General features: G+C 45.8%; 1 long non-coding RNA gene across 1 annotated transcript in view; it reads right to left on the reverse strand.

Moving 5' to 3' along the window:
* Positions 1 to 12,015, reverse strand: part of LOC137352883 (uncharacterized) — a 31,196-nt gene extending 19,181 nt beyond the window's left edge. The window contains exons 1-2 of the long non-coding RNA XR_010969791.1: positions 11,960 to 12,015; positions 5,605 to 5,737 (exon numbers count right to left, since the gene is read on the reverse strand). This is a non-coding gene — a long non-coding RNA (uncharacterized lncRNA). The remainder of the gene's footprint in view (positions 1 to 5,604; positions 5,738 to 11,959) is intronic.
* Between the last annotated feature and the right edge of the window lie 9,945 nt (positions 12,016 to 21,960).

The raw sequence follows: 21,960 nt of genomic DNA on the forward strand, positions 1-21,960 counted from the left end.
TCAAGGAGGTTACGGAGCGGCTGCAGGACATTCTGAAGGGGGAGGGTGAGCAGCCAGAGGTCATGGTACACATTGGTACCAACGACATAGGTAGAAAAAGGGATGAGGTCCTGCAACAAGAATTTAGGGAGCTAGGTAGCAGATTAAAAAGCAGGACCTCGAAGCTTGTAATCTCTGGATTACTCCCGGTGCCACATGCTAGTGAGTTTAGAAATAGGAGGATAGAGCAGATGAATGCGTGGCTGAGGAGATGGTAGGGGAGGGAGGGCTTTAGTTTCCTGGATCACTGGGTCTGTTTCTGGCAAAGTTGGGACCTGTACAAGTTGGACAGGTTACACCTGAACCGGAACGGGACAAGAATCCTTGCTGGGAGATTTACTAGTTCTGTTGGGGGGGCGGTTGAACTAATTTGGCAGGGGGGTGAGATACAGAGTGGAGGTACAGTAGGGGGTAATATAGAACAGAAAGTGAGTCTGCCTGGAAGGCAGACAAAATATAGACGTGGTAAGGAACAAAGGAAAAATGCAAGGTTGGATTGCATCTATTTCAATGCAAGGAGTCTTACTAGCAAGGCAGATGAATTGAGGGCGTTGATTAGCACATGGGATTATGATATTATTGCTATCACAGAGACATGGTTGAGGGAGGGACAGGACTGGCAGCTCAATATTCCAGGGTATAGAATCTTCAGGCATGACAGGGGAGGGGATAAAAGAGGAGGTGGCATTGCACTGTTGATCAAGGAGTTAATTACTGCAGTAAGGAGGGATGACATCTTAGAAGGTTCCTCAAATAAGGCCATTTGGGGAGAACTTAAAAACAAAAAGGAGGCAATCACTTGGCTGGGAGTGTACTACAGGCCTCCAAACAGTCAGGAAGAGATAGAGGAACAGATTTGTAGGCAAATCTCTGAGAGGTGTGAAAATAATAGGGTAATAATAGTAGGGGATTTCAACTTCCCCAATATTAACTGGGATAGTCTTAGTGCAAAAGGCTTAAAAGGGGCAGAATTCTTAAAATGCATACAGGAGAGCTTTTTGAGCTAGTATGGAGAAATTCCTACATGGAATGGGGCAGTACTGGACCTAATCCTAGGGAATGAAGCCAGTCAAGTGGTAGAAGTGTCAGTGGGAGACCATTTCGGGGATAGTGACCATAACTCTGTAAGATTTAAAGTAGTTATGGAAAAGGACAAAGATGGACCAGAAATAACAGTACTGAATTGGGGAAAGGCCAATTTCAATTTGATAAAACAGGATCTGGCAAAAGTGGACTGGGAACAGCTACTTGGAGGAAAGTGTACATCACATCAGCGGGAGTCATTCAAAGAGGAAATAGTGAGAGTTCGGAGCCAACATGTACCCGTTAAGGTGAAGGGTAGGACCAACAAGTCCAGGAAAACATGGATGTCAAGGGATATAGAGGATTGGATCAGTAAAAAAAAGGAGGCTTATGGCAGATCCCAAGGGCTGAAAACAGCAGAGGCACTAGAGGAGCAAAGAAAGTGTGGGGTGGCACTTAAAAAAGTAATTAGGAGCTTGAAGAGGGGGCATGAAAAAACACTGGCGGGCAAGATAAAGGAAAATCCCAAGGGGTTTTATAAGTATATTAAGAGTAAAAGAATAACCAGGGAAAGAGTAGGGTCCATTAGGGACCTAAGTGGCAATATTTGTGTGGAGCCGGAGGACATAGGTGAGGTTTTAAATGATTACTTTTCATCGGTGTTCACTATGGAGAAGGACGATGTCGGTGTAGAGATCAGAGAGGGGGTTTGTGATATACTTGAACATATTAGCGTTGAAAGGGAGGAAATATTAGCTGTTTTAGCAGGCTTAAAAGTGGATAAATCTTCAGGCCCAGATGAGATGTATCCAAGGCGGTTATGTGAGGCAAGGGAGGAGATAGCAGGGGCTTTGACACATATTTTCAAATCCTCTCTGGCCACAGGAGAGGTACCAGAGGACTGGAAGACAGCGAATGTGGTACTCATTATTCAAGAAGGGCAGTAGGGATAAACCAGGTAATTATAGGCCGGTAAGTCTAACATCAATGGTTGGGAAAATATTGGAAAACATTCTGAGGGAGAGGATTAATCTCCACTTAGAGAGGCAGGGATTAATCAGGGATAGTCAGCATGGCATTATCAGGGGGAGATCGTGTCTAACTAACTTGATTGAATTTTTCGAAGAGGTGACTAGATGTGTCGATGAGGGTGAAGCAGTAGATGTAGTATACATGGATTTCAGTAAGGCTTTTGATAAGGTCCCGCATGGGAGATTGGTTAAGAAGGTAAGAGCCCATGGGATCCCGGGCAATTTGGCAAATTGGATCCAAAATTAGCTTAGTGGCAGGAGGCAGAGGGTAATGGTCGAGGGCTGTTTTTGCGATTGGAAGCCTGTAACCAGTGGTGTACCACAGGGATCGGTGCCGGGAGAACTTGCTGTTTATAGTGTACATTAATGATTTAGACGTGAATATAGGAGGTATGATCAGTAAGTTCGCAGATGATACGAAAATTGGTGGTGTTGTAAATAGTGAGGAGGAAATCCTTAGATTATAGGGAGATATAGATGGGCTGGTAAGATGGGCGGAGCGGCGGCAAATGGAATTTAATCCTGAAAAGTTTGAGGTGATGCATTTTGGGAGGACTAACAAGGCAAGGGAATACACAATGGATGGCAGGACTCTAGGAAGTACAGAAAATCAGAGAGACCTTGGTGTACTTGTCCATAGATCACTGAAGGCAGCAGCACAGGTAGATAAGGTGGTTAGGAAGGCATATGGAATACTTGCCTTTATTATCCGAGGCATAGAATATAACAGCAGGGAGGTTATGCTGGAACTGTATAAAATGCAAGTTAGGCCACAGCTGGAGTACTGTGTACAGTTCTGGGCATCACACTATAGGAAGGATGTGATTGCACTGGAGAGGGTGTAGAGGAGATTCATCAGGATGTTGCCTTGGGCTGGAGCATTTCAGCTATAAAGAGAGACTGAAAAGGCTAGGATTGTTTTCCTTGGAGCAGAGAAGACTGAGGGGGGGGGGCCTGATTGAGGTGTACTAGATTATGAGGGGCATAGATAGGGTAGATAGGAATAAACTTTTTCCCCTCGCGGAGGGGTCAAGAACCGGGGGCATAGATTTAAGGTAAGGTGCAGGAGGTTTAGGGGCGATTTGAGGAAACATTTTTTCACCCAGAGGGTGGTTGGAATCTGGAACACACTGCCTGAAGAGGTGGTGGAAGCAGGAACCCTCACAACATTTAAGAAGTATTTAGATGACCACTTGAAACGCCATTGCATACAGGGCTACGGGCCAAATGCAGGGATATGGGATTAGAATAGTTGGGTACTGTATGGCCAGCACAGTCACGATGGGCCAAAGGGCCTGTTTCTGTGCTGTATAACTCTATGACTCTATCAGTAGTTAGCAAAGCATCTTGCGCTTTATAAATAGACATATTGGGCTGGATTTTACCAGTCCCTCGATGTCGTGGATCATGGTGGGGAGGCCCATAAAATACTTGTGGGAGCATCCCGCCATGACCCACGATGCTGAGAAGGCCCCGTCGCATTTTACCTGTGGCAGTGAAGTCTCGGTGCGTATCCCCCACCTACCCTGCCGCTTGGTAGGGTGAGCTTCATTTAAATATTGAAATTAGAGTAATAAGTATGGAAATGAACCTACCTGGTCATGGCGGCGGTCCCACGCCGATTTTACGGCTGGCAGCTGCAACCCACGTGCCTTCGGGACTCCGTATGGAGTTCCAAGGCGAGATACCGATGGGGAGTGGGGAGGACTGCAATTATCAGGGTGAGGTGAGGGGACAAGGGAAAACCTTTTTCATTGGGTATGGGGATGGTGGGAAGGGGTTGAAGGGCAATGGTGACCAAGTTCATGTGGAAAAGGTCGGGTTGGGAATAGTTTTTGCTGGTGGGAAAGGCCCAGAAATGAAGTGTGTGGTCATTGGGGGTGCGGGGAGGTGGTGGGGGGGGGGAGTGGGGAGGTGGTGGTAGGGGCTTTCAGCTTTTATTTAATTCATTACAATCAACATTATGTTAATTTCACTTTAAAACTGTACATTCCATTGAAGGGCTTGAAGCCCTTTGAAAATGGCGCCTGCGCGTGTGCGGTGGCACCAGACGTTGTTTACGGGGACGCGACAGCTGCCCCCTCTTGTCACTTCCATGTCAGAAGGCCGCCGACTTCTAAGCGCGCCATCACGAAGTGCGGCGCAAGGGTAAAATTCAGCCCATTGTGCAGAAAAGCAGGGAAGTTATGCTCAACCTTTGAAAAGTTCTGTTTAGGCCACAAGTAGGTTATTGAATTCAGTTCTGGTCACCACACTTTCGGAAGGATGTGAGGATCCTTGGGAGGGTGCAGAGGAGATTTACCAGAATAATTCCAGGGATGAAGGATTTTAACTACAAGGTTAGGTTGGAAAAGCTGGAGTTGTTCTCCCTGGAGCAAAAGAGATTGAGGGGAGATTTGATAGAAGTGTACAAAATTATGACAGATTTAGATGTTAGGCAAAGAAAAGCTGTTGCCATTAGCTGATGGTACAAGGGCTGGGGGATAGATTTAAGGTTTTGGGCAACAGCTACAGTCAGGATGTGAGGAAGAACTTTTCTTTCACACAGCGAGTGGTAATGACCTGGAGCATGCTGACCAAGACAGTTTTGGAAGCAGAGATGATGAATGATTTCAAAAGGAAATTGGGTAGGCACTTGAGGTAAATAAACTTGCAGGGTGACAGAAATAGAGTGGGTGAATAGGACAGATTGGATTGCTCTACAGAGAGACAGCATGGGCTGGATGGCCTCCTTCTGTGCCATGATGACTATATGACTCCAGGTGAAACAGCAATTTTATATGTACTTCTTTCAATTTAGTATACTGTATTCGCTGCTCACAATGTGGTCAGCTTTACATTCGGGAGACCAAACACAGATTGTGTGACCACTTTGTGGAACATCTCTATGCAGTCCACAAGTATGGCCCCGAGCTTCCGGTGACCTGCCATTTTAATTCTCCACCTTGCTCTCACGCTGACCTTTCTGCCCTCAGCCTACTGCAGTGTTCCAATGAAGCTCAACACAAGCTCGCAGAACAGCATCTCGTCCTTCAATTAGGCATTTTACAGCCTTCTGGACTCAACATTGAGTTCAACAATTTCAGACTGCAATCTCTGCCCCAATTTTGTTTCCTTTTCTTCGGATGTTTCAGTCTTATTCTTGTTTTACTCTTGTTTTTGCTTTCAGACAGCAGCTGTTCATCATTCTGCCATTCACACCTCCTCCAGACACATCTTTTGTTTCTTTACTGATCCCAATACCACTCCTTTTGGCTCTGCACCAATAACTCTTTTGTCATTTAATGTCTCCTGTCTTCCACCGTATCACAGACCTTTCCTTTTGTTCTATTTTTGCTCACCTTCCCCCATTTCACCTGCTTAAAACATTTCTAACTTTTCCCAATTCTGATGAAGGGTCAGTGACCTGAAATGTTAACTCTGTTTCTCTGTCCACAGATGCTGCCTGACCTGCTGAGGATTTCCAGCATGCTCTGTTTTTATTTCAGATTTCGAGGAAATTGCTGCTTACCCATCTTAATGTTGGACAAGCAGACTAACAATGTTGAAAAAGTGGAGGAGTCGAGTGTGGCGGTGGTCAAGTAGAGCTGGGTGTCACGTTATGTCTTCGGATGATGTCACTGAGGGGCAGTATGTAGATGAGACTAAATGAGAGAAAAGTATTAAAATGAGGATAAAGGTGGGAAGAAAACAGGAGCAGCATCCGCTGCAAATATTTCTACTTTCCCATCTTCCTTCTGTGTTGAAACAGTTCTGGGAGTTCAATATGGATTTTCAGCCCGAGATGAGATAGAAGTTGGCAGAGGGGCTGCACCATCTGCCTGTAACTAGCATCGGAGGCCTATATAATTTTTGGGTTGAAGCTTATTTGAAAGCAGCCAGTGAGCTGTGGGTGCCAAACAAGCAATCCACAAAGGATAGGTGGTTGTGGGATAATTGGAAGTTGGCCAGCTTCAGGTCCAGGCCTCGGTAAGAGCCATTCCGGCAAGGGTGGCGGTGGGGGGAGGGGGGAACAGCCTGGACCAGTATGAGGCCACAGTGATTTTTGGGGCCAGAAGAAGCACTCATGTTAAGGGGTCATAGTTACAAAGGACAATAAAAGAATAGAGGAAATGCAGGAGAAATGTTTTTTACAGAAGGGTGCTAAATATATGAAAGAGATTAGCAGATCTGGTGGTGGCAGAAGAAACCTTCATGGGTTTTAAGGACAAACTAAGCAGGTTCTTGTGAGCAAATGGTAATCAAGGCTATTGAAGATGCACCAAGGGAATACTGTGGAGAGGTGAGTCAGATAGACCAAAGGTCTTCTCCTGCTTGGAAGTGTTCCAATGTTCAAAACAGTCCACAATTTGAAATCTGTTTCATGGCGATTGTGAGCTGGACCAAATGACTACTGGGGCATAATGGCTATTCTTTTGAACCCTGACTGATAACATTAGTCACAATGACAACCAAAGTGGCTGAGGCCCATGCCAAAACAAGGACACTCATTGAACAATCTTTGAGAATCTTGAAACAATTATTCTATTGCCTAGGTCACTCAGAGGTCACATTGTCAAAATAATTCTGTTACTTTGATCATGCTTGATTGATTCTCCTATCTGCAAAGAAATTAAGGATTTAAAATAAGTGGAATTTTCTTTGCTCTTAAGCATTTCTTGGATTTCTGAAATTTATTCAGACGAAAGGGCTCTATGAGAATACATCTTACATATTTAGAGTCATAGAGTCATAGAGTTATACAGCACAGAAACAGGCCCTTTGGCCCATCGTGTCTGTGACGGCCATCAAGCACCTAACTATTCTAATCCCATTTTCCAACACTTGGCATTTCTCATGCATTCCGCTACAAAAGGGATTCGACAAAGGAAGAACTGAAAGATTCTATTAGAAAATGGAAGCAAAATACTGCAGATGCTGGAAATCTGAAATAAAAACAAGAAATGCTGGAAATACTCAGCAGGTCTGGCAACATCTGTGGAGAGGGAAGCAGAGTTAATGTTTCAGGTCAGTGACCCTTCATCAGAACTAGCACATATTAGACATGTAAAAGGTTTTAAGCAAGCAAAGCGGGGGTGGGGGGTGGGGGTGGGGAAAGAGATAACAAAAGAGGTGTTGATGGAACAGAGGGTCACAGAGAATAACTGACCAGAAGGTCATGGAACAAAGGCAAATGGTATGTTAATGGTGTGCTGAAAGACAACGCACTAGTACAGAGAGGGTGTGAATTGACTGTAAAGCACAAAGCACTCCAAGTACTAACATTAAAAAAACCGAAATAGTGGGTAGGCACAGTAGAAACAAACTAAACAAACTTAAAAAACTAAAATAAAATAACCAAATAAAAAAGAAAAAAAGAAAAAATAACTAAACATAAAAAGGGGGCCCGTCATGCTCTGAAATTATTGAACTCAATGTTCAGTCCGGCAGGTTGTAGCATGCCTAATCGGTAAATTAGATGCTGTTCCTTGAGCTTGCGTTGGTGTTCGCTGGAACACTGCAGCAATCCCAGGACAGAGATGTCAGCATGAGAGCTGGGGGGGATGTTGAAATGGCAAGCAACCGGAAGCTCAGGATCATGCTTATGGACTGAGTGGAGGTGTTCCGCAAAGCGGTCACCCAATCTGCGTTTGGTCTCCCCAATCTAGAGGAGACCACATTGTGAGCAGCGAATACAGTATACTACATTGAAAGAATTAGAATTAGAATTAGAATATTACAGCGCAGTACAGGCCCTTCGGCCCTCGATGTTGCGCCGATCATCTGACCTACACTATTCCATTTACATCCATATGTCTATCCAATGACCACTTAAATGCCCTTAAAGTTGGCGAGTCTACTACTGTTGCAGGCAGGGCGTTCCACGCCCCTACTACTCTCTGCGTAAAGAAACTACCTCTGACATCTGTCCTATATCTTTCACCCCTCAACTTAAAGCTATGTCCCCTCGTGTTTGCCATCCTCATCCGAGGAAAAAGACTCTCACTATCCACCCTATCTAACCCTCTGATTATCTTGTATGTCTCTATTAAGTCACCTCTCCTCCTCCTTCTCTCTAACGAAAACAACCCCAAGTCCCTCAGCCTTTCCTCGTAAGACCTTCCTTCCATACCAGGCAACATCCTAGTAAATCTCCTCTGCACCCTTTCCAAAGCTTCGACATCCTTCCTATAATGCGGTGACCAGAACTGCACGCAATACTCCAGGTGCGGCCTCACCAGAGTTTTGTACAGCTGCATCATGACCCCGTGGCTCTGAAACTCGATCCCCCTACTAATAAAGGCTAACACACCATATGCCTTCTTAACAGCCCTATTAACCTGGGTAGCAACTTTCAGGGATTTATGTACCTGGATACCAAGATCTCTCTGCTCATCTACACTACCAAGAATCTTCCCATTAGCCCAGTACTCTGCATTGCTGTTACTCCTTCCAAAGTGAATCACCTCACACTTCTCCGCATTAAACTCCATTTGCCATCTCTCAGCCCAGCTCTGCAGCCTATCTATGTCCCTCTGTACCCTACAACACCCTTCGACACTATCCACAACTCCACCGACCTTCGTGTCATCCGCAAATTTACTAACCCACCCTTCTACACCCTCATCCAGGTCGTTTATAAAAATGACAAACAGCAGTGGCCCCAAAACAGAACCTTGCGGTACACCACTAGTAACTAAACTCCAGGATGAACATTTGCCATCAACCACCACCCTCTGTCTTCTTTCAGCTAGCCAATTTCTGATCCAAAGCTCTAAATCACCTTCAACCCCATACTTCCGTATTTTCTGCAATAGCCTACCGTGGGGAACCTTATCAAACGCCTTACTGAAATCCATATACACCACATCCACGGCTTTACCCTCATCCACCTGTTTGGTCACATTCTCGAAAAACTCAATAAGGTTTGTGAGGCACGACCTACCTTTCACAAAACCGTGCTGACTATCGCAAATGAACTTATTCTTTTCAAGATGATTATAAATCCTGTCTCTTATAACCTTTTCCAACATTTTACCCACAACCGAAGTAAGGCTCACAGGTCTATAATTACCAGGGCTGTCTCTACTCCCCTTCTTGAACAAGGGGACAACATTTGCTATCCTCCAGTCCTCCGGCACTACTCCTGTCGACAATGACGACTTAAAGATCAACAACAACGGCTCTGCAATCTCCTCCCTGGCTTCCCAGAGAATCCTAGGATAAATCCCATCTGGCCCAGGGGACTTATCTATTTTCACTCTTTCCAAAATTGCTAACACCTCCTCCTTGTGAATCTCAATCCCATCTAGCCTAGTAGGCTGTATCTCAGTAATCTCCTCGGCAACATTTTCTTTCTCTACTGTAAATACTGACGAAAAATATTCATTTAACGCTTCCCCTATCTCCTCTGATTCCGCACACAACTTCCCACTACTATCCTTGATTGGCCCTGTTCTAACTCTTATCATTCGTTTATTCCTGATATACCTATAGAAAGCCTTAGGGTTTTCTTTGATCCTATCCGCCAATGACTTCTCGTGTCCTCTCCTTGCTCTTCTTAGCCCTCCCTTTAGATCCTTCCTGGCTAGCTTGTAACTCTCAAGCGCCCTAACTGAGCCTTCACGTCTCATCCTAACATAAGCCGCCCTCTTCCTCTTGACAAGCGCTTCAACTTCTTGAGTAAACCACGGCTCCCTCGCTCGACAACTTCCTCCCTGCCTGACAGGTACATACTTATCAAGGACACGCATTAGCTGCTCCTTGAATAAGCTCCACATTTCGTTTGTGCCCATCCCCTGCAGTTTCCTTCCCCATCCTACACATCCTAAATCTTGCCTAATCGCGTCATAATTTCCTTTCCCCCAGCTATAATTCTTGCCCTGCGGTATATACCTGTCCCTGCCCATCGCTAAGGTAAACCTAACCGAATTGTGATCACTATCGCCAAAGTGCTCACCTACATCTAAATCGAACACCTGGCCGGGTTCATTACCCAGTACCAAATCCAATGTGGCATCGCCCCTGGTTGGCCTGTCCACATACTGTGTCAGAAAACCCTCCTGCACACACTGGACAAAAACAGACCCATCTAAAGTACTCGAACTATAGTATTTCCAGTCAATATTTGGAAAGTTAAAGTCCCCCATAACCACTACCCTGTTACTCTCGCTCCTGTCGAGAATCATCTTCGCTATCCTTTCCTCTACATCTCTGGAACTATTCGGAGGTCTATAGAAAACTCCCAACAGGGTGACCTCTCCTCTCCTGTTTCTAACCTCGGCCCATACTACCTCAGTAGATGAGTCCTCAAACGTCCTTTCTGTCGCTGTAATACTTTCCTTGATTAACAATGCCACACCCCCCCCTCTTTTACCCTCTTCTCTGTTCTTTCTGAAACATCTAAATCCCGGAACCTGCAACATCCATTCCTGCCCCTGCTCTACCCATGTCTCCGAAATGGCCACAACATCAGGATCCCAGGTACCAACCCATGCTGCAAGCTCACCCACCTTATTCCGGATGCTCCTGGCGTTGAAGTAGACACACTTTAAACCAAGTTCTTGCTTGCCAGTGCCCTCTTGCGTCCCTGTAACCTTATCCCCTACCTCACTACTCTCAACAGCCTGTACACTGGAACTACAATTTAGGTTCCCATTCCCCTGCTGATTTAGTTTAAACCCCCCCGAAGAGCACTAACAAATCTCCCCCCCAGGATATTGGTACCCCTCTGGTTCAGGTGAAGACCATCCTGTTTGTAGAGGTCCCACCTACCCCAGAAAGAGCCCCAATTATCCAGGAAACCAAAACCCTCCCTCCTACACCATCCCTGCAGCCACGTGTTCAACTCCTCTCTCTCCCTATTCCTCTCTTCGCTAGCACGTGGCACAGGCAACAACCCAGAGATAACAACTCTGGTTGTTCTCGCTCTAAGCTTCCACCCTAGCTCCCTGAATTTCTGCCTTAAATCCCCATCTCTCTTCCTACCTATGTCGTTGGTGCCTATGTGGACCACGACTTGGGGGTGCTCCCCCTCCCCCTTAAGGATCCCAAAAACACGATCGGAGACATCACGTACCCTGGCACCTGGGAGGCAACACACCAACCGTGAGTCTCTCTCGTTCCCACAGAACCTCCTATCTGTTCCCCTAACTATGGAGTCCCCAATGACTAATGCTCTGCTCCTCTTCCCTTTTCCCTTCTGAGCAACAGGGACAGACTCTGTGCCAGAGACCTGCACCCCATTGCTTACCCCTGGTAAGTCGTCCCCCCCAACAGTATCCAAAACGGTATACCTGTTGTTGAGGGAAACGGCCACAGGGGATCCCTGCACTGCCTGCTGGTTCCCTTTCCTTCCCCTGACGGTAACCCATCTACCTACTTCTTTTACCTGAGGTGTGACTGCCTCCCTATAACTCCTGTCAATAATCCCCTCCGCCTCCCGAATGATCCGAAGTTCATCCAGCTCCAGCTCCAGTTCCCTAACGCGGTCTGCGAGGAGCTGGAGTTGGGTGCACTTCCCGCAGATGCAGTCAGCAGGGACACTCTTGGCGACCCCTACCTCCCACATTCTGCAGGAGGAACATACAACTGCCTTTACCTCCATTCCCACTATTCTAGATTCCCAATAAATCTACTGAAAAACCAAACGAAAAAAAAAAGTCAAAACTTGTTCGCTTAGCAATCCGACGGACTGAACTTTTTAAATAAAAAGCTTACCTTATCAACACACTAGAGTCCTTTTTTTTTTGGTTAGAGGAGGAGGGTGGGTGGGAGACACTACACGTGTAGTGTCTCGGGTACTGCCACTGCCCAAATAAATAGTTTTCCCCTACCCAGCAGTCCCCGGTCCTCCGAAACAAAAAAGGGATTAACTTGTAACTTACTGAAATTGACCGCTCAGCTGAAAGTCCGCTCCGCACCCCGTTCTATCAAGGCTGCTCCTCGCAAAAGACAAAGATTTTAAAACTGCCCAAATAAATAGTTTTCCCCTACCCAGCAGTCCCCGGTCCTCCGAAACAAAAAAGGGATTAACTTGTAACTTACTGAAATTGACCGCTCAGCTGAAAGTCCGCTCCGCACCCCGTTCTATCAAGGCTGCTCCTCGCAAAAGACAAAGATTTTAAAACTGCCCAAATAAATAGTTTTCCCCTACCCAGCAGTCCCCGGTCCTCCGAAACAAAAAAGGGATTAACTTGTAACTTACTGAAATTGACCGCTCAGCTGAAAGTCCGCTCCGCACCCCGTTCTATCAAGGCTGCTCCTCGCAAAAGACAAAGATTTTAAAACTGCCCAAATAAATAGTTTTCCCCTACCCAGCAGTCCCCGGTCCTCCGAAACAAAAAAGGGATTAACTTGTAACTTACTGAAATTGACCGCTCAGCTGAAAGTCCGCTCCGCACCCCGTTCTATCAAGGCTGCTCCTCGCAAAAGACAAAGATTTTAAAACTGCCCAAATAAATAGTTTTCCCCTACCCAGCAGTCCCCGGTCCTCCGAAACAAAAAAGGGATTAACTTGTAACTTACTGAAATTGACCGCTCAGCTGAAAGTCCGCTCCGCACCCCGTTCTATCAAGGCTGCTCCTCGCAAAAGACAAAGATTTTAAAACTGCCCAAATAAATAGTTTTCCCCTACCCAGCAGTCCCCGGTCCTCCGAAACAAAAAAGGGATTAACTTGTAACTTACTGAAATTGACCGCTCAGCTGAAAGTCCGCTCCGCACCCCGTTCTATCAAGGCTGCTCCTCGCAAAAGACAAAGATTTTAAAACTGCCCAAATAAATAGTTTTCCCCTACCCAGCAGTCCCCGGTCCTCCGAAACAAAAAAGGGATTAACTTGTAACTTACTGAAATTGACCGCTCAGCTGAAAGTCCGCTCCGCACCCCGTTCTATCAAGGCTGCTCCTCGCAAAAGACAAAAATTTTAACACTGCCCAAATAAATAGTTTTCCCCTACCCAGCAGTCCCCGGTCCTCCGAAACAAAAAAGGGATTAACTTGTAACTTACTGAAATTGACCGCTCAGCTGAAAGTCCGCTCCGCACCCCGTTCTATCAAGGCTGCTCCTCGCAAAAGACAAAGATTTTAAAACTGCCCAAATAAATAGTTTTCCCCTACCCAGCAGTCCCCGGTCCTCCGAAACAAAAAAGGGATTAACTTGTAACTTACTGAAATTGACCGCTCAGCTGAAAGTCCGCTCCGCACCCCGTTCTATCAAGGCTGCTCCTCGCAAAAGACAAAGATTTTAAAACTGCCCAAATAAATAGTTTTCCCCTACCCAGCAGTCCCCGGTCCTCCGAAACAAAAAAGGGATTAACTTGTAACTTACTGAAATTGACCGCTCAGCTGAAAGTCCGCTCCGCACCCCGTTCTATCAAGGCTGCTCCTCGCAAAAAAAAAGTACAAGTAAATCACTGCTTCACCTGAAAGGAGTGTTTGGGGCCTTGGATAGTGAGGAGGGAGGAGGTAAATGGGCAGGTATTACACCTCCTGCGATTGCAGGGGAATGTGCCATGGGAAGGAGACGAGGTGGTAGGGGAAATGGAGGAGTGGACGAGGGTGTCACGGAGGGAACGATCCCTTTGGAATACTGACAGGGGAAGGGAGGGGAAGATGCATTTGGTAGTGGCATCACGCTGGATGTGGCGGAAGTGGCGGAGGATGATCCTTTGGATCTGGAGGCTGGTGGGGTGGAAAGTGAGGACAAGGGAAACCCTGCCACGGTTCTGGGAGGGAGGGGAAGGGGTGAGGGTAGAGGTGCAGGAAATGGGCTGGACACGGTTGAGAGCCCTGTCAACCACAGTGGGGGGGAATCCTCGGTTGAGGAAAAAGGAAGATATATCAGAAGCACTGTCATGGAAGGTAGCATTATCAGAGCAGATGCGTCAGAGACGGAGAAACTGGGAGAATGGAATGGAGTCCTTACAGGAGGCAGGGTGTGAAGAAGTGTAGTCGAGGTAGCGGTGGGATCAGTGGGCTTATAATGGATATTCGTAGATAGCCTATCCCCAGAGATGGAGACAGAGAAGTTGAAGAAGGTAAGGGAAGTGTCGGACATGGACCATGTGAAGGTGAGGGAAGGTTGGAAATTAGAAGCAAAGTTGATAAAGTTTTCTAGTTCCGGGCGGGAGTAGGAAACAGCACCGATATAGTCATCAATGTAAAAAATAAAGTCAAGATAGGAAGAAATAAGTTCAGTGGGGCAGGAACAGGCTGAAACAATGGGTCTGCCAGGACAGTCCTGTTTGTGGATTTTGGGAAGGAGGTAGAAGCGGGCTGTCCGGGGTTGTGGGACTATGAGTTTGGAAGCTGTAGAGGGAAGATTTCCAGAGGAGATGAGATCAGTGACAGTTCTGTTGACAGTAGCTTGATGTTTGGTGGTGGGGTCATGGTCCAGGGGAAGGTAGGAATAAGTGTCTGTGAGTTGGCGCTGCAAGGTAGAGGTCGGTACGCCAGACAACAACAGCACCACCCTTATCTGCAGGTTTGATGACAATGTCACGGTTAGACCTGAGAGAACGCAGTACGGCAAGTTCAGAGGGGGGCAGGTTAGAGTGATTGAGGGGGGCAGAGAATTTGAGACAGCCAATGTCTCGCTGACGGTTTTCAATGAAAAGATCAAGAGCGGTTAAGAGAAAATGGTATTTGCTTGATGGTTTCATTTTGAATTGAAAAAAATCTCAATCACTTAAGAGCATTTTCAAGATCTTTTATATACATTTATTGTCCTGTATGATTTACAACTATATCTTTGCTGCTATAAATTATTTCAGTGCAGATAAATAATAGTTCTTTTTAGCTTGTATGAAGTTGCTTTAACAAATTACATTTTCTGTGATCTGAAAGACTGAAGGCAAAGTGACAATCCTTCATAAATTCCAGTCAGTAATTTGCCACAATAATGTTATTGCTAGGCTCAGGCTACATCTGCAAGGCAGAAGATGACAAAGAGAGAGATTTCAGAGCATGAATGATATGATCCACTTACAGAAAGCATGGCAGGGACTTTACTGAGGCGGCAGGGTTCCGCCACTGGGGCCGGAAATGGAAGTGGGGGGTGGGGTGGAGGGAGACTCCACTTTGGTGGGTAGCGGGACCTGCAGCCTCATTTTACGGGTGGCAACCAATCCCACCGGGCCTGCCTTCTAATTAAGGACGGCAGCCCACTCCCAAGAACTGCGGGTCCAATCAGAAGGCTGACAGCTTAGCAGTCTCAACAGTGCCACTGGGAGTGGTGGCCACCACTGGGACTGCACCTAGTGGACAAAGACGCAGCGATGGATGTGAACCCTCATAACCAGGTGACTGGTGTCTGGGGGTGCTGGGGCCAGTCAGGAGGTTGCTGAGGGCAGGCGGTGCTGATGCCACAGGGGCAGCCTGTGCTTTTGGAGGGCCTGTCATGGTCCAAAGAGTGGAGAGAAAGGAGGCCACCCCCTCCGGAGCCTGCTGGGAGGCTGCCAGGGTTTACCTGGGAGTCACCCCAGAGGGCGGAGGCCTCCCCCATCGCTGGTAATATGCCAACAGAGGCAGGAAGAGGCCCTCACTTGGCCACTTAAGTGGCTCAATTGGGCTCTGGGTGGGTGGCCCATCTGCCACTTTTCCTGCCGCTGACAAATGGCCTGGTGGTGGGAAGGCATTAGGCATGCCACTTGATGCCTTCCCACAGCATTTTGCCAGCCTTCCCACTTCTGACCCCATCCTCAAAGGGTTCAGAAAATCCTGGGCTCATATTTAACTTGTTTGAATTAGGAAACACTGATGGCTAAGATCCCAACAATGGATAATTACATAAAAGCAAAATACTGCAGATGCTATAAATCTGAAATAAAAACACAAAGTGCTGGAGATGCTCAGCAGGTCTGGCAGCATCTGTGAAGAGAGAAGCAGAGTTAACATTTCAGGTCAGTGACCTTTCATCATTAATAGATAATTACAGATGTTTGAATCCTGTGTGAAATATATGGTTCTGAGCAGCTCTGACTTTGAATGTGTCATGGCATGGAAGACAAGGGTGAATGAGTAAGATCTGATTGATTTACTTTGGGAAAACAGAATTTTTTTTAGATTTTTGTTCTCAGTAGCTTAAATGGACTGGGTGGAATTATTGGTGGAACAGATCATTCTGGTCAGTGCCAGGAAAAGATGTGATTGACCAAATGACTTTATCTCATTCTACATTTTTTACTTCCTTATTATGCCAGTTTAATCAACATAATTACCAGCCTCAAGCAACTAATTCCCTTATTGAATATTATATAAATTTTAGAGCAACAGATAAAAGCAAGAAGAAAATGAAATATTCTTAAAATTCAGAGGCACATAAAAGATACATTTTCTGACTGAAGCCGAATATTAAATTCTTTCATAAAATTGATATTTAAAATTTAAATTCTGAAGTGATTCATTATTTTTGTCACTGTATTCCAAAATAGGACATTTGAAAGGGAACAATCCTAAGAATCTATTGAAATGACAAAGGAACGCAAGCCCATACTGACATGTTTGTTGATTGTATGATGCCAGTTCTGTGTTCACCAGTTGATAATTGGAGATACAGCCGACAGGCCTGTCCTTAATGTCTAGGAAAACACACCACTGAATACTCAAAATAGGTAATTTTAAGTAGACGGTGATCTTAAAACATATACAGTGATAAACTGTTGTTATGAGTTATGTGGATGTCATATATATTCCGATTTTAACTTGATTCCTTACATATCATTTATGCCCCATTGTGACTTTGCTTCTCCATTCCATTCCATGGGTTAAATTTTATGAGCCCTCCGATGTCGAAGGTTGTGGCAGGGGGGGCCCAGAAAATTCTTCCAGGAGAGGCCCACCACGACTCCCAATGCTCAGAAGGCCTCGCCACATTTCACCAGCGGTGGCGAGGCCTTGGTGCGGCCCACCCGCCACTTGCGGCAGGGCCTTCATTTCAATATTAAAATTAAGTTAAACACATGCAAATTAACTTATCTGTGCTCCTCCACCCTCCCCGGTAGTGTCACACGCGGGTTCCAGCTGGCGGCCGTCCCACGCCAATATTTCAGCCGCCAGCTGGAACTCGCGCATGACACTACTGGGGAGGGTGGAGGAGTGAAATTATCAGGGGCAGGGGTTTGGGGGGAATGGGGAAAACACTTTGTATTGGCTGAGGGGATGTTGGGAAGAGGTTGAAGGGCAAACGTAGCAAAGTTCAGGGGGCAAAGATGGTGATGGGAAGAAAGGTTTTTTATGTGTCATTATTACATTTAATGGTAATGGGGGATGTGGGAGAGGGGCTGCGATTGGTTAATAAAGTTTAACATTTTAATTTGCCATCCATGTCCCTTTAAAAATTAAAATTGCCTGTAAGGGCTTACAGCCCTTTAAAAATGGTGCCAGCGCCAGACACCATTGCTGGGGACGGTGCGGCCACCTCTCTACATCATCAGAGGCGGCCGCTCCGCTCCTTCCATTTTAATGAGCCCCCACGCAAAATATCGCAGGGGATCAGCGACGGTGCATACACGCGAGCGGACAGCCGAGATGAGAGTGCACCGCCCACGATTTGCGCAGCGCTGATAAAATTCAGCCCCATGTCTCTTTCTTTTAGTATTGAGCACTTGAATAATCTCATTCTGAGCTAGATGAAGAAATACTAGCCATTGGTGGAGAGCTAGGTGCAGTGAAATTATTCATGCATTTATAAAGAATGGGGTTACGATTTAGCTGCACTCATGCTCAAGAGAAATCTTACTCATTATTCTCCCACTTGAAATAGATCTCAAGTCCACATCAAAAGCATAATTAGAATGCCTTGCTTAGTTACTCATTTAGTTTTAAACTGTTGTAATTTATTTAATGCTATTTTATGAAATAACTTTTATTTTACATCATAGACCAGGCTTGTCCAAACTTTTTGCATGGCCATATTACAATTTTTGTCTTACATAGGGGGCTGCTGAGACAAGTTTGGAAAATAAAAGTCATTAAAAATGTAACTTACTATTACTCAAAACAACAACAAACATGCATTTTTGTGAAGAAGCTTTAAATGAGTTGGTGAATTTATAGACTTACTTTCACATCACTATGTTGGACACTGATTTAGTGAGATATCTGGCATTTTTTTTGCTTGCACAAGTAGTCAATGTTTGCCTTCACACTTCTTGTAGCGATGCGAAGTATTCCAGATAGATGTCCATCTGTCAGGTGTTATCTTGATCACTCTCTATATCTCTCTCTCCCTCCCACCCCGTCTCTCTCTCTCTCTCTCTCTGTCCCCCCACTCTCTCTCTCTCTGTCCCACTCTCTCTCTCTCCCCTCTCTCTGTCCCCTCTCTCTCTCTTTCTTTGTCCCCTCTCTCTCTCTCTCCCCTCTCTGTCTCTTTCTCCCTCTCCCCCTGTCTCTCTCCCTCTCTGACAGTTGCAGAGAGTGGGAATGCTCAGCAGAGCAGCTTTGTTGTTGGTCAGTTTTTGTTAAAAATCGAAAGTCAGTTTCACAGCTGACAGGAGTTGGGAGCAGGACAGCGGTTTCCTAACTTCAGGCAAATTTGGGGTTTTCCAGCAGGTTCTGACTTTTTTTTAAAAACCTGCTGGAAAACCCCGAATCTGCCCGAAGTTCAGAAACTGCTGTTCCCGCTCCCAGCACCTGTCAGCTGTGAAACTGACATTGCAATTTTTTTTATAAGCTGGCCTGGAAGAAGAAGCCAATCAGAAATTTCTCATTTCTGAAATACATTTGCAGGCCAGATGGAAACCTTTGGTGGGCCGGATCCTGGCCCACAGGCCATATGTTGGACAACCCTGTCGTAGACTAACAGTTGTGAAAAAAAACAATGCTATTATCTGTGTACTATCTAAATGAATGGAATTCATTGAACAATGCCATTGTTTAAGTATAATGTAGGATGCTCAACAACATGAGTTGTTGATACTCTCTGAAGTGCAAATGATTGATCTTACAGGTTGCCTTGCATAAACAGATCTGTTACCACATTGAAAACATGGGGTGAAAATACTCAGCAGGCCAGACAACATCTATGCAAAGAGAGACGGAGTTACTGAAGATCAGAACAAGAAAATGTTCACAGATTAACAGGTTTTAAACAAGTACAGAGGCAGGGAATGAGGGGAGGGGAGTAAAGAACAAAAGTGAAGGTCTGTGATCGGGTGGAATGCAGGAGTGATTAAATGACCAAAGGGATGATGGTGCAAAGAAAAATGGGGTGATAATGGAACAAGTAAAGAAGCAAAAGCTGGATCTAGAAAAGGAGAAAATGGGAAATAGTGGAATCGGTATCAACAGTTGCCATCATGAAATTGCAAGCATGATCTGAAATTGTGGAATGCAATGTTGAGCCTGGAAGGCTGCAACGTGCCTAACTGAAAAGTAAGTTGCTGTTCCTCAAGCTTCCAGCTTCCACTGAGCTTCCTAAGAAGAGTGTAGGAAGCAAAGGACAGAGAGGTCAGAGTGGGAGTGAGGCAGAAAGTTAAAATGACAAGCAACCATAAGCTTAGGATCACATTTGCAGAATAAATGGAGGTATTGGTTCGCAAGCTGATTTCTGAGTGCACTGACACCAAATGATGTGAGGCCCTGTGCAGGAAGCTGTCTCACGCTAACATAAGTGCCATGTAACTACAAACTCAAGCTTTGAAAGTGCTTGTGCAATTTGTAAACCTATTTTCCAGCATTAAAAAATTCCCACCCGGGGAGTAGAGTATGCATGTGCAGAACACCTTTGTTGTTGACATACATCAGTGATCTAACTCTGGTCTCTGAATTGTCTAATGTACTCCACAAGCACCAAGCTGCAACAAGTAGCTTCAGTAAAACTGAAGCTTTGATTCAGCCAATATGTTTTTCATATTTGCCTGTTTTTTGTAAAGTATCAATATACTATTACTCTGAAACTAGAAACATAGCAGGGCAGATTTTCTTAATCTTTGCCCTTGAGAAAATGCCTAGTTTCCCGAGTGCTGTGGCTAGGAAAAAGAGCCAGAGACACGGATCATCAGGCCTCTGTCCTTTTAATGTTTTCCTGGGATTTCCAGGGCTTTCCTGGAAGTTGGGGCTTGACCTGCAGGTCAGTTAAACATTATGCTGATGAGGTGGTAGAAGGTGTCCCAGCTCCTGCCTCATTTCCCTTTTGCAGTTGTTCCCAAGAAAGAGTGCCTGAAGAATATGGTGTTGTGGCCTACGCTCAGAGGCCTGCAGACTGGAGACCTTCAGGAGGTCCCAGGAAGGCCAAAGGCTTTTAAGTAGGGCCATTTTTAGGAATTATTATACTCCTGTCAGAGTTTCAGATAAAATAATGACCTGCTGGATGTCGATCTCTTACTTAAGATCCAAATCACCAAGGCCAGACAGCTGCAGCTAACCCTGATTTTCCTGTACCCACCACCAGCACTTGGTCCTGTCAGGGGCAAGTCTGTAAATGTAAATAAGCTCAGGGCAGAAAACCCCAGCAATACTGGGGCCAGACAGGAGGAGTGCACTTTGGGTATTCCTGTTTACTGCCAGAGTGTGGCAGGCAAGAAAATCTGCCCTTATATTTCACCACAATATAGCACAGTTTTAAATTGTCTACAATTGTGCATTATATTTTTTACCATCCACGTTGGAACAATTAAAATCAAAGTAAAATACTGCAACATTGAATCACATAAATGTTATAATCACGACTGTGATTAAAATAAAATTACAGATAAGAATTGTTTGATTATTTATAAAAGTGCACAGGACAATCATCAGATAATCTGAAGAAAACCATAGTTTGAACATGCCACACCTGACTACATAAAGATAATGTCACTGGAGTCAAATTTCATAGGATCATAGGATCCTAGGAAATAGGAGCAGGAGTAAGCCATTCGGCCCATCGAGCCTGCTCCACAATTCAAGCTGATCATCTACCTCTACGCCATTTTGCCCTACTATCTCGATATTTCGCATGGGAGCTCATTTAATAGAGGGGGGAGTGGCCGCCCCCAATAACAAAGAGAGGGCGGCCACTCCATCCCTGGCAACGACGTCCGGTGCCACCACCCAGGCGCTGTACCATTTTTAAAGAGCCTCAAGCCTTGCATTTTAATTAACATTTTTAATGGGACAGTTGTTAAAACATTAAAAATAAAGCTTTATTATCAGTGCAAGTAAGTTGATGAAAATTTATTTCCATTGATTTTAATAAGTAAATGAAGGCCCTGCCGCCACTTAAGGGCCTTGATTGACCTCGGACAGGCGTGGCGTTCCTCCCCCCCCCCCCGTCCGAGTTGACCACTTAAGGGCCCTCGCCCGCTTCCATGGGTATTTTACCCATGGCAAGTGGGCATGCTGGGGACATGAAAGGCCACCCAGCAATAGCTGTCAGCCTTTCCACGGGCCGGGGGTGTCATGGCAGTCGGACACAGGGTGCCTGATTGAGGACCGCCCCGCCTCACAATCCACCCCTGGGACATAAGACATTGCCCCCTCCCCCCAAATGACTACCCTCGCCTCATCGCCACAATCAATCACCCACCCCCCGCCCCCCCCCCCTCCCCCAACCAGGGCAAGGCAAGCCCAACCTACCTGAAGACCTGGTTCCCTGGCATCTGCTGGGCTGCAGTCCCAGCAGTGGCCACCGCTCCCTAAGAGCTGCTGGCCTGCTGATTGGCCGGCAGTTCACTGAGGCGAGATCTCCTCCCTCAAGTGGAAGTCCCACCTTGGGACAATTAAAGCCAGGGCACCAGTAAAATGCGGGTTGGATCCCTAGGCTAGGTAAAATCCAACCCACAATGTGCAATGGTCCCTACTTTATTCCAGCTAATTTCGATTTTAATCATCTTTAAATTATGGCTTGGAAGTTTATTTTTTGGTGCAATACATCCAATATCAGTAAAATTGGCACAAGAGATCATGGAG

The sequence above is a fragment of the Heterodontus francisci genome, chromosome 3 (genome assembly GCF_036365525.1).
Source record: "Heterodontus francisci isolate sHetFra1 chromosome 3, sHetFra1.hap1, whole genome shotgun sequence".
Taxonomy (NCBI): domain Eukaryota; kingdom Metazoa; phylum Chordata; class Chondrichthyes; order Heterodontiformes; family Heterodontidae; genus Heterodontus; species Heterodontus francisci.